At 40.3% G+C, this 14,092-nt stretch overlaps 1 long non-coding RNA gene across 2 annotated transcripts in view; it reads left to right on the plus strand.

The window, feature by feature from the left end:
• Positions 1–14,092, plus strand: part of LOC111866956 — a 131,187-nt gene that overhangs the window by 21,779 nt on the left and 95,316 nt on the right. The window lies entirely within an intron of this gene.

A 14,092-nucleotide genomic window follows, 5' to 3' on the forward strand; every position in this document is an offset into this window, starting at 1 on the left:
CCGGTTTTGGGACTTCTTATATGTTGAATAACGGCTGTTAAGTACACTGAAACGATATGTACGTCTGTTTAAGTAAATCTTAGTATAAAGTCAAAGATAAGAGAAAGTAAAGCAATATAACTTAGATTTACTGGATGTTTCCGTTTTATGAATGCCCTCACGATGTTACAGTTAAGTAGATAGACAGTTTTTACACACAATTCTTATCGCCGTTGATTAGAGAATTAATAAAAACATCGAGATACATAAAATATTATATAAAATTTATTTATCAAATTATTTATAATAATTTATCGTCTTTAGAACTGAAACGTTTTGTTTACTTTTATACGGAACAAAAAACCTGCTTCGTCAGCATTAGCAATTTATTCACACTGTTCTCTAAAACTGAAAATTAGCTGCTAAATCGCCCATTGGTTCTTGACTCACATCTCTCGTAGCTCTACAGACCTTTCTGAAAACATCTGGTAAGACTGAATAACTTAGCTGGTAACTCTACCCCAAATATCATTTCGAACCTTTCAATCGTTTCAAACAAAAAACCAGTTAATGTATACGCCAAATTTGGTAGCGTGAAACTAAAATAAAGTTTAGTTTTGTAATCCCTTTCGGATAATAACCGGTTCATCACAATATTTACAGCCATATCCTTTCACAGAGCTAGGCCCTCTCTTTGCATTGGTGCTCATTCACTTGGTTTTATTGGCTAGGTTTGTAGCAGAAATTTCTTCCTCATTTTCTATCCTAGTTCCATATGCATGTGCATGCTCTGTCACATATTTTGTTGCATATTTTCTTGTTACCTCCCGCCGAATTAGCCTGGTCTCAGGTGATTAAATAGCTGTGTGAACCTCATAGTGGTTGGTCAGTGATTGAGGTTAGCACTTTCTAAGGGACTCAAATGAGTAGATGTCTTCCCCCCTTCACCTGAGGACGGAAACAGATCCAGTTTCCTAAACGATGTGTTTTATAGATTCTAGAACCCCAGTAATTCCGAGGTCCCTTCTTGTTTTCCGTTTTTATGTGCGGAAGTTTCAGTCTCTTGGAAATAAATCTGTGCTGAAGTTTTCTCATTTTCGTAAGGGCAATTGGAATATTTCTGCCAAGAGGGGTCTCAGTTTTATACAGGTCAAATTTTAGTCCGGTTTCATCAGTGTAGTTATATGAAAAACTGGTCCCGTATTTCGTAAAGTCCCCCATTTATGCCTCATGGGTTCAAAATGAGGGCAAGTGGATTTCATTGCAGGCAAAAAAAAATTGTTTTCTGTCTGATCGTGTTGAAGTTTATAATCCACACAATTTTTTCCAATACATATTGTGACATGTTGACCCCTACCTCCCCAGCGGTGCGTGGCGGTGGCGTAACGCTCGCGTTCTTACGGTAATAGGCGAGTTCCCGCCCCGCCACTCCCCTCCGCGGTGACGTCACCGAGGGATATCGCGGTCGCTAGGCAACGCGAATCAACAGCGGCGACGTTACGATAGTAACAGCGGTGACCTCCGCTAGCGTTACATAGCAACAGAGCGCCAGGCAAAAGGGTGCCTATTACGTGGCCGTTTTCCCGTATTGTCCGATCGAGGCTACATAGGGAGAAGCGAAGGCTATTCACAGCCAGTTCTAGTGTGGCTACCGCAGTGTTGTACTGAGTCAGTCAGCGAGTCCTGGACCTATCGTCGAGTTAGCCAGCAACCAGTCAGTTGTATTGTGGCATTTGGAGTGTACTATTTGTGATACTGCAGATAGCAGTAATCGTCAGATTGTAATTTGGGTGATTGTAAGTGCGAGTGTGAAATAAAATTCGCTACATCGAGTACGTCGATAATTTATTTGTCGCGATATACGCCCGACACGCGACAATATTATTGTATAACATAAATTAACTCTTCCTCACTGTATATCCATCCAAGAGCCGAGTCAACTTGACCGAGGATGTGATAAGGTGCTGCCTGGTCAGGGCTGTCGTGCACCTAAAAAAACAGAGCTGGATGAGTATGGCGCAATTGTGGTATAATGATTAGTAGGGGAAATCCAAGAAACACTAAGATAAACGTTCTTCAACTCTGCTTGACACACCATTAATCCCAGATGACGTAGAATTGAACGAAATACTCCGCAGCGAGAAACAATTTCCTAGCCGGTTGTGTTGCCTTAACCCGTATTAGGCCATATTATTATTATTATTACTATTATGGGGCACGCGGTAGCGTAGTTGATTGAGGCACTACGCTACAAGCCGGAAGGTCGCGGGTTCGATTCCCGATGAGATCAATCGATTCTTAAATTAACTTAACCCAGCCGCATTATGACCCTGGGTTCGACTCAGCCTGTAACAGAAATGAGTACCAGGAATCTTCCTGGGGGTAAAAGGTGGCCGGCGCGTAAGGCTGACAACCTCACCGCCATCTATGAGTGATTGTCTAGAAAATATGGGAGCCTCGAATTCTCACAACCCTATCGACCTCCACTGCCTGTTATGGGGACAGCTTTACTTTTTATTATTATTATTATTATTATTATTATTATTATTATTAATATTATTATTATTATCATTATTATTACCATTATTGCGATTATTGGTCTATGAATTGCATGTTATTGATTAGTTAGGAGCATATGGTATTACTTTCATATAGTTGGATGTATTTAGCATAGAAAGGTGATTAGTGCTCTTATTTTAGTTCTCTACCTCAGATCTCTACCGATATGCTACTTAAGTATGTGAGTATGTGAGTGTGTTAATAATAATTCTACTCTCAGTTGCTTCGTAAATGTACTGAGTTAGACAGCAGAATTGCTTGTGGAATGGCCCTTACAAGAATATACTTAGTTGAAATATTTGACACTTCCTATTTCTAGCTACGATTTGCATTTTAACACCTCTGATGATCCACTTGTATACATTATACATCATAACGGATATTTAAAACATGATGTTATTATTATTATTAATGTTTTTAATTGAATAGCAAGATTTATGGAGTTAGTGATATAGAGATAATTCTTTTCGGTAAATGTCGAGAATTCGAAAACTGATTGTAGGATACTTGTCAGTGCCGTATATTTCTCTTATATTCTGGTCTTATTCCTAACTACTGGTAAATTTTTGAACTTAAAGACAAAGTGACAAACAGGGCTCTGCTTACATGTTATTATACAGTATGTCCCAGGAGGAAAGGACAATATTCTGGGAGGTCATATTATCGAACATTCTAAGCAAAAGAGCGTGCGTATGTACTATTCGAAACGGTTTCCGAGGTAGAGCTATTTCACTGTACAGTTCCAAAACTGTTCATAAGAAAGAGATATTACTTACTGTTTCTAATACCGGTATTTATTGCTCAAGTAAAAAGTTGGTACGGTTTACCCAGTATAATACATTTTCGAAAATTCCACAGTCAACATCAATACACTTTGTAACGCAACTCGTGTAAGGACATGACGTGTTGCTCGTCTGTACAGTGAAACAGCTCTACATCGGAAACCGTTCGGAATAGAACACGTGCACATATATAATTTTTTGTTTAGAATTGCCGATACTGTTACCTACAAGAACATTGAATTTCCTTCTGGGACACTCTGTATATACACATCTACAGTAGAACTTGGTTATAACGTCATCAAAGGGACCTAAAAATAGTGTCGTTATAAACGAATGTCGTTGTAACCGAAATGGGCACTTCCACAGTAGCCTTATGTAGTCACGTAAAAATCTACCAAAAACCGAGTTAAAATGTTGCATTTTTTTTTAGTGAAATACGTAGTTAAGTACAGACTAACGTAACATTAACGTGGAATTAATATAGATTCTCCATTTCGTTTGTACTGTAGAATTCACCAAACCAAATTCGCGGCATACATCGGATTTTTTTCCTCCCATTTTCTATTTCACGAATCATTTTAACTTTCTCTTGAATGCTTAAAACTTTCCTTTTCATTGCCATGTTTTCGCTACTGCACTTCTCTGGGTTTAGGCAGGAACACTACAGGGTAAGTAGACAATGTGAGGTCCTGTTAGACGAGATTCTAGGAAAGGAATGCAGTTAACCTGCCGCGTCCTCTTGCACTCTTCACGCAGTCCCACCCCACACCCTTGTTTTCGCATAAAACCCACGCTCCTCTTACAGCCCGCGGTCGTATTCTTCCAGGACAGTCACGTCAGCAAGTAGAGAAAGTGAGGGTAGGCAGACACATCGAACTTTCCCACGATATCAGAGAAATTCAGGAATGAAAATGACGTTACATACGAGGTTGATGCATTTGTGCATGTCGTACTAAGCAAGATATAAAAACAGTTGCTTTATGAGGAATTAGTTCGTACCATTGAATATTTGACGTAATAGACAAGGTGTCGCAGAAACCGATGTTGCTATAACCAAGTTTTACTGCATTTTGAAAAAGCTCTATAGCTGAATTTATGTCAAGATGGAAAGACGTGTGTAACATCTTTTAAATTGTAAACAGAAAAATGTTATGTAAGATTTGAGGTTTTCACGGCGTTGACTATGAAGAAAGCAGTCTTCTGGGATTTGGCACCGTATATTTGTGGTGTTAACGACGTTTCGGAGGAACGTATCGCCTCCATCTTCAGGATAGAAGGAAAATGTAAGAAATCCGCAAGTGAAGAGACTGTGAGAACCGGTAAATGCAGACTGGTGTTGGAAATATACACAGACTGCTTTCTTCAGAAAAATGTTAATTTAATATTTATTGTTAACATTTTTTTGTTTTCAATGATTTAATATTTTATTACTTATTAGCGTGAACCCTACTGAAATTTCTATGAGAAGTTACCGTGATTATCAACGTTCTACTTGATAACAGTGTTTTTATTTCGCTGTGGTCCGTTCTAATATACTACAGGAGAATTTGAAATCACAGTTTTCACGGAATATGCTCATTACCAACTTGAAAATTTTCTCAAGAAATAGCTACATTCATACCGACACGCTAAATTGAAGAGAGTAACAGTAGTTCAAGAAGAAGTGCTGCTATCTACGGGTAAGATTTGAACTCATTCCCGTAAATGTGGACACTTGAATACGAATCGAACATTCTTTCGACTAAGGTTAAATGTCAATAAAATTCTACCAACATTGGCTTAAATAACCTAGGCAGAATAGCAAATAGTAGGTTTTCATTTACGTTGTGAAATAATCTCTGTTTCGAGTACTCGAAATCCAATCCAACATCCTCTACTGAAGAAATATAAAATTCAGATTGAATTTATTTCTTTTTCCTGCGTTATTTATTCAAGATTTCAATTTAGAGGCTACTTAAATCCCGCCGAATTTGTAGGATAGTAGATGTATGATGATCCAGAAAAGGATTTGGAAGGAAGTGGTTGTGACCTAATCGAGGATGTATCACTTAATTTTCCTGAAGGGAGTGATGAAAACCATAATAGGGATAGCCAGTTTCCCAACCGAGATTCGAACTGAACACCTCCCATCTGCACGGTGAAGATTTTCTAAGTAAAACATTTTTTTTTTCACGAAAATGAGAATTGACGTCAGAGAGGCTATTGTTGACAGACCCATCTACCGGCAGAAATTAGCAGTACCTCAGTCAGCGCATGTTCAAGCAGCAGCATTACAATTTCGTGGTATGAAAGGTAAAGTTGTCGATGTGCTTAATTATTTAAACAGTATGAGATGAAAATATTTTGGGGATTGGAGGTATAGTTCCACCATTCTTGAACTCGTCACTAGCTGGAGGTGAGTGGTCAGTCTCAAGCCCCTGCCGCTTACCCCCATGAAAAGATCCCACGATATTCATTGGATAGGAGGCTGGGTGGGCTCCAGAACCAGTCTGTATTCTTCGGAGAAGAGAAAAATCCTGCCCCTGCCGGGAATCGAACCCCAGTCATACATCCCGTAGTCCGTCGCTGTACCGACTGAGATATCCCGAAATGTTTCAGCCACAATCTGCATCATGTCATATGAAACAGAATACTCTTATCTTGCGTCAAGGTCAGCTCCAGAGTTTTAAAATGGAACTTGATTTTTTTTTTCACCGCCACAAAATTTGTAGAGCAGATCTGTACGGATTAAACGACCAATAAATTGAGTTCCAGTCGGACTATTCATGTGATATAGCGACCCAAAGTTAACACTGTGGGCTGTGACGTCAGTCCAAGGCCTCCTAACCCCGCGCAGCAGCAGACAGAGTGGGTCTCCATATCACACGGACTCGTGCAACTTCCGTGGATGTGAAAAAAATAAAGCTCTCTTTTTAAAAATCGAAGCTGACCTTGAAATATCGTAAAAAACACAAGATGAAAATGATCTCTTTGAGGCACCACGTGGCTCCTTTAAAACCACGTAAATTTTTGTCTGGATTTATTCGAAGTGATGTTAAATAATTCATCTTGTATATTTTAAACACTCGTCTGATAGCAATACCTATAGCAATATGACATGACGCCAGAAAGCTGGAATATTGAAGTCAGAAGAAACGTTCATTACTAGGGAACGACTCGGTAAACATATTCGCGCGGCAGCGAATACGCAAGTACCAACTGAGTAACTTCCGTCTCTATGCAACGGCGCTGTAAAGACACCTTCCCAACAATGGAGAGGCTCTGTTTTCTGCGTTGTTCGTGCGAAGCAATTATAAAGAAGAGTTCAGTTGAGAAGAATGCAGTCGAGTATTGAGACTCCAGTCTGCCGGGATAGGAGCTTGGGAGCAGAGGAACTGAATTGAGTTTTCAGTGGCAGAATAACAGCAAGAAAGTAATTAGGCTTTGAAAAGAATACTTCGTGTTTGCTGCAGTGACAGTGAACCGTTGCCAGGATACGACTAGTGAAGACTGAGAACCCTAGTGCGTGTGTGAACCGTATAGTTTGTAGATCAGCGATAGCGATCTAATTGCCTGTAGTTTCGAGTTGTGTGTATAAGGTTGAATGAATCCAGTCAGTCATTCTAAAACCCGTCTGTAAGTCATTCACAAAACCCTAAATCGTGGCAGTATTTTCAGGATTACTTGGTTTTCGACCTTGCTCATTGTCTGGGTTTCTAAAGAAAACACGAAAGAATACAGTTTCAGAAACTGGGTCAGTTTCCGTCCTCATGGGAGGGATGGGGGTCATCTACTTCTTGGAGTCCGTTCGAAAGAGCTAACCTAAATCACTGGACCTATAATATTTTGTTACGAAGAGTGGCAAATATTTGTTTGAAGACTGTACTGGATATTGTAAGTTCATAGGGGAGTGATGGTGGCGGGAAAGCAAGGAGTCAGTAATAATCTCTCCTTGTTGAAACTTGTGCTCCCGTGAGGTTTACCGGCCACCGCAACGAACAGGCCGGACTGGAATGGCAGGGTTGAACGTGGGGATCAGCGCTCAACATCCTCTGGTGCCTTCCACCTCTGCTTGTTCTCACGATGCTGAATCATAGGCTGTTAGACACGATTGTAGGCAGTTCATTCGCAGTTAAATGGAATCTGAGGTTCTCACGGTATTTTCTTGGATGTGACGCCGTGTAGTTAATCGATATTCGGAAGAAGACTAAGTCTAGGAAACAGAAAATATTTTTTCTTGCTCCTTGTCTGGATCGTTGTTCGATACTGAAAATGGAAGCGATATATTCCTGCGAAACGTCATACCTATCTTCGAACTATATGGTGTTATATTGTTACGATATCTGAAAAAAAAAGCATGGATTGTAGGTGCGAGGTTTGAAGTTGTAACGACGAAGTACAATGAATTTTATTCTCTTCTGGTTTGTGACACGTATATTATAGATGGATTCAGCAGATTCCTCCGAAACATCGGTGAAATTCTAATAGACCACACGGTTTCATATTTAAAATTACACTAATCTTCATAGTCACCGATGTGAGAATTTTAGACATCGGATATTTAATCAATGCCTTGTCTAGCATTTCTTCCGAAACGTCCGTAACTATCTATCAGATCACGTTTCTTCAAATACCAGAAGATGTTAAGGTTATAGTAACTATTGTGCTAGTTTCAAAATCCTGAATGTGGATGAAAGGTTTTCCTTCGAAGGTGGCACGAGGTATCTTAGTTGGTTGAGGCACTAAGCTACAAGCCGGAAGGTCGCTGCTCCAAGACCCGATGAGGTCATTGGATGTTTCTTTTCAATTGACCTAATCCTTCCAGCCTCACTACGGCACTGAGGTCGACTCAGCCTCTAACATAAATGAGTACTAGGAATTTTCTTGGAATATTCTTGAGGCTGAAGGGCTACCGGGGCGTAGGGCTGACAAATTTTCCACCATCTCTAAGGCAATTGTCTAGAATATGTGAGAACTCAACATCTCACAACCCAATCGGCCTCCAAGGCCTGTTACAGGGATATCTTTACTTTTACTTTTTACTTACTTTACATTCGGAATTATATATCAGACTGCAAGAAGTCACAACCCCGAAGATAAATTTTTATAGAGTGAGCTGTTTGGAAGAAGCGTGCTCACGTGATTGTTCCGACCAAAGATAAAGAAAGCGAGAAGAGGCTGGAGAAAAGTACCCAATGTGGAGCTTTATAATTTTTTTACTATGGTTCTACAACCCTTTGGATCTTGCCAGCTTTTCAGTATCTTAATCCTATACACAGTCGGTAGGACTCCTTGGACGGGTGATCAGCCTGTCACAAGGTCGCTACCTACACACAGAATAAAACAAACACAGAATAAACGCACATAGACATCCATGCCTCAAATGGGATTCGAACCCACGATCCCAATGTTCAAGCGCACGAAGACGGTTCGTGCCTTAGACCGCGCGGCCACTGTGAACGGCTAATAATTTATAGTTTTCATTAATATTATTGGGAACGTTTACATGGGCTGGGTATGTAGCAAGAGCAGATTAGGAATGCATATAAGATTTTAGCAGGAAAAAGCTGAAGGGGAGGAAGAACTCAGCGGAGACCAACGCATAGTTGGGAGATAATATTAATACTCCTATATATTTTGGAAAAATTAGTTGTGAATTGGATACATCTGGCTCAGGGAAGAGACCAGTGAACAGTTAATTTCAACACGAAAATTAACTTTCGGGATTTATAAAATGTTAGGAAGTTCTTCCTTCACTCACAAGGGGTACAAGGCACACACACGAATGGGGCAGAACATGGAGCTCACAAAAAGAAAATAGTGCAGAGCGAAGTGAGAGAGAGAGAGAGAGAGAGAGAGAGTGTGTTCATTCTCAAACAGACACATTTTAGTGCGACAGATGATAAGCAACGGCATGGGATGGATTGACATACGAACTGGTCCAGTGAGGAAGTTTCAATCGGCAAAAATTTGCCTGAAGGTACACTTGTAAGATCGAAACATGTTGCAATTGATGTGATTTTATTGTCATATTAAAATAAAGGAGAAAATGTGAACGGGTTTTGTTTTATTAGAGATGAAAATTAGTGAACAAGAGCTACATCAATGCAAGAGGATAGTGAAATATAGCATTAGGAATTTCTTCATTAGATGAGCTACCACTAGCTTCTCAAGAAGAACTCTGTTCATTAGAGGTAGGATAGAATAAATCATTATTTTTTTTTGTAGGAAATCGTAAGAGGTTTCTTTTAATTGTACTATGTTACAATAGCCGTGGGTGTCAGTCACGTGGGGCTTATTCATTTCGTTGGATTTTAGGTTCTCACAGCGGTAGTTATCAAGAGAACCATCTTCTGGGATATCACACCTTGTAGCCCGTTGAAAGTCAACCGAATTTTCGGAGGGATATATCAGGTTAGAAGAATTAAGCCAGGCAAGAAATTAGCGTGAAACATGTAGCAAGCAGATCAGACCAAATTTTCCTACGAAATATCCGTTGACTTTCAAATGACTACACGGCGTTATATCCCTGAAGACAGAATTATTGTTCATTACGTCTGAAGATATTTCAGTCCATTAACGTAGTTTCTGTCACAATTCTATGAAAATGAAATAAAATATTAAGGTTGCCGTCTTGTGGGATGTAACACCATATATTCTGGTAGAAATTACGAATTTTCTCTTCTCCATAGCGTCCAGACCGGCTCTGGGGCCCACACCGGCTTTGGGGCCCACCAAATCTCCTATCCAATGTGTACCGAGTGCTCTTTCCCCGGGGGGGGGGGAAAGAGGCAGGGGCGTGAAGCAGGCCAATTACCTCCAGCTAGTACGGAGGTCAAGAAAATGTGGATCTATACAACCACTCCCCCATACGCTTTCATGGCGTACTGCTTAATTAGTTAAACACAGGGGCAAATTTATCTTTACCTTATTTTACGTTCTGCATCAATCACCACTATAAGGAAGCAGCAAGTTCGCCGAAAAATAAAAAATGAAAATATTTTTTATTCAAGCCCGCGAGAGGTTCAAACATAAAAAAATGTGAAGGGGCTATATTTTTCATTTCCACGGTGAAAGAAAAACCAGCGTAGTTATTTTTTAGTTTAACTCTTTAAAGATGAAACTACATGTAAGGTAAGAAAGTAAAGTTTCCCTGTGCTTAACTAATTAAACATTATGCCATGAAGTCTTATGGGGGTGTGGATGTATAGCTCAACATTTCCTTGGCCTTGACACTAGATGTAGGTGAGTGGTCAGCTTCACGCCCCTGCCGCTTTGCCCCTGGAAAATCGTTCCGTTGCTTCTTGGGATAGGAAGCTGGGTGGGCCTCAGACTTGGTTTGGATGCTCTGATAATAAAAAAGAAGCTTGCCCCTACCGGGAATCAGACCCGGGCTGTTGAGCCCGTAGCCCGTCGCTATACCAACTGAGTTACTTTGACTCATGTTACTCTATGTTACTAAGTATGTATATGTAGCTGTCTCGTCACCAGAATGCAGGGCAGACTCGTAACATGCAGATGACTAACAGATCTTTTAAAATGTGAAAGCATTCGGATATTTTGGAGCGACAGTAACAAATCAAAATTAAATTCAGGAAGAAATTAAGAGGAGACTGAATTCGGGTAATGCTTGCTACCATTCTGTCCAGACCCTTGTGTCTTCTCGTCTGCTGTCTAAAAATTTAAAAATTAGAATATACAAAACTGTAATTTTGCCTGTGGTTCTGTATGGGTGTGACACTGACTGAGGGTGTTTGAGAACAGGGTGCTGAGGAGAATATTTGGACCGGGGAGACTTCAAGTAATTGAGGATTAGAGAAAACTTCTTAATGAGGAGTTCGTAATATGTATTCTTCGTCGGATGGAGTGGGGAGAAGTGGAACGCATGTAGGATATTGGTGGGAAAGCCAGAACGAAAGAGACAGCTAGGAAGGCCTAGATATAGGTGGGAGGATAATATTAAAATGGATCTTAGAGATATAAGATAGGGCAGTATGGACTAGATTGATCTAAATCATTATGCGAACTAATGGAAGGCTCTTTTGAGCACGGTAATGAATCTTCGGGTTCCATAAAAAGTTGGCGGATTTTCAAGAAGGGCTCAGCTCCATGAAGTCAGTTTGTTAGTTAGCTACCGAAAATAGAATCTAGCAACTTTCTAATTATGAAGTAAATCTCGACGTCACTGTCAGATGAGCGATTAACTTGTTGGTCTTTATCACAGAGAGACTGCGTGTTTTCTGTGAGGTAGGAACTAAGTTCTGATATATTTTTTGTATCATTTGTCGAAAATAGAATCTAGTAACGTTCTAGAGGTGAGGTAATGATTCTACTTCGCTATCTAGTGATATACCCTGAAAGAGGGCCGCGCCATAGCTCAAGTGGTTAGTCGCTGGCTTCCCACCGCTGCGGCCCGGATTCGTTCCCGAGTCTGCTCAAGTGGGGTTTGTTGTGGACAAAGTGGCGCTGTGGCATGTTTTCTCCGATTGCTCCACAATCACCCTCACCTATCATCTGGGGCTGGTACAATAGGCCAGAAGTGGCCGCATCACAAGGGACTTAGTCCCACCTCACTAGCAATAAATATACCCTAAAATATATTTCAGACTCATAAAAAAATTACTGGTGTTTGTAACCAAGACTTCATGTTTTCTTAAATATAGGGACTGAAGCCTTAAATATTAATCACGTAAACTTCAGGTTTAAAAGGGTTAACCTTTACGAAGTTAGTAGAGTAGGTGGGCGCATGTTAGCAGGTAACAGGAGAGATCGAATCGGTTAAAACTTCAAAGTCAAGCCTCTTGAAGAACAGACACGCTCTCTGTTTGCGGAACCCCCCCTGACCCTTCTAAAGGTAAATTACCTTCGCCTTCCGCACGAATTTTGAAAAATTATTTATTCTGTGATAAAGCGCCGTGTAGCCCGTTGAAAATCAACCGACGTTTCAGAGGAACATGTCTCATCCATATTCAAGATCGAAGAATAAACCAACCAAGAAACCAGTTTAAAACCTGGTAGCTTAATTCTTTCTTGGCTTATTCGTCTATCCTGAAGATGGGGGCGACATATTCCTCCGAAACGTCGGTTTACTTTCAACGGACTACACAGCGGTGTATCTCAGAAGACAAAAACTGTGAGAACCTCAAATCATACGAATTTTGACAGCTGGAATTCATTCGGAAGACACTAATTAGAGTTGTATATTATAAAATTGTGAACGATAGAAAAATACGTTTAACGAAACTTAAGGAATTATTTGCAGACAAGAATAAAGCCAAACCCCGAAACGTCTTCTGTGGCATTAGATAACGGAATGTGTATAAAGTGAATTTCGTGGAATGAATGAGTCACTGCAACAAATTTGTAGAGCATCATGCGTGCCTATGTTTTTCTTCGTTCGTGTAAGATTAAATTTAGTTAGAAACAAAGTTTAAAACACGATTACGGAAGTTGATACCCAGGACTGCATTCCTAGTAGCAAAGGGATCTGATTTCAGTCTAATACTAAGACTCAGAATGCTCGAATCTTTACCTTTACTTCTCTATATATCTTCATTCTACAAGATCTCAGCTGAAATTCGTACAGTTCCAGGACGCCATTTTAAGTTTTTACCACTGCAATTTCAGGAAGAAAATTATATATAAAGAACCTTCATGAGATCATCAGATGCAGAGAAATATTTCATCCAGATATTCTTCATTATGCAATTCAGTTAAAATGCCAACAAATATCATGTGCTGTCAGAAATATAAATTGTTGTAAACATCGAAATTTTCTACTCTTGGCACCTCTGAGGTAGAGGTAAAGTTATCACTGTGCTCAATGAATTAAGCACTAGACCATGAAGGCGTATGGGGGAGTGGATATATAGATCCATATTTTCTTGACCTCAGCACTAGCTGGAGTTGAGTGGTAAGTTTATCCCCCAGCCGGTTTACCTCAGGAGAAAGAACCACCGGTACCCATTGGATAGGAGGTTAGGTGAACCCCAGAATCGGTCTGAACGATTTGGAGAAGAAAAAATTTTTGACCCTACCGGGACTCGTACTCCGACCCTTCAGTCGTCCAGCTCGTCGCTATACCGACTCCCCTTGGCACCTGTAGGGTGGTTTATTAGCACACCTAAGGGTTTTCAGGTAATAAAATGACTGTATTATCAGTTCAGTTGGGACTACATTTTAATGGTTATAAACTGTAATCATCCCATTCAAGCATAGAGAGGCGCCTCAAGTTTAAATTAAATAGAATTACCATACACAAATATAACTTTCATTACCTATTTATTCGGCATATTGAGTTGAACACTTTAACCCTTTCAGTAGCGTGGTGTACTACTCGTATATTGACCAGACAGTAGGCAGCCTGCAACCACGCTACGCCTCGCCTCTCTCTACCCCCTAACCTTGCCCCTTACCCCTATTTTGTCACGTACGTAGCTTATAGCATAACTTTAAAACAAAAGTGGCACTAGCCAGTCCAGATTTTGCCAGTTTCTTCCTTCCGAGTGTGTTTTATTCCCATAATTTCTTTATTTGACCCTTTGAGATAAGGATTTCGGAGAGATAGCAGGAGTTCTCTGCAGTCTAGCTGCAATTGTCAGTACAACGGTATCGATACTGTACCCAACATGAATAGTTTCCTCTGCTGTTCTGCCAGCAAGAAGATGCGAATAATGTTACTAAAGTGAAGCTATCCCTGTAACAGGCCGTGGAGGCCCATAGGGTTGTGAGACGTCGAGACTCCTACATTTTCCAGACAATCGGCTCACAGATTGCGGTAAGATTGTCAGCCT

Source organism: Cryptotermes secundus, unplaced genomic scaffold, assembly GCF_002891405.2.
Source record: "Cryptotermes secundus unplaced genomic scaffold, Csec_1.0 scaffold1101, whole genome shotgun sequence".
In the NCBI taxonomy this organism is placed as follows: domain Eukaryota; kingdom Metazoa; phylum Arthropoda; class Insecta; order Blattodea; family Kalotermitidae; genus Cryptotermes; species Cryptotermes secundus.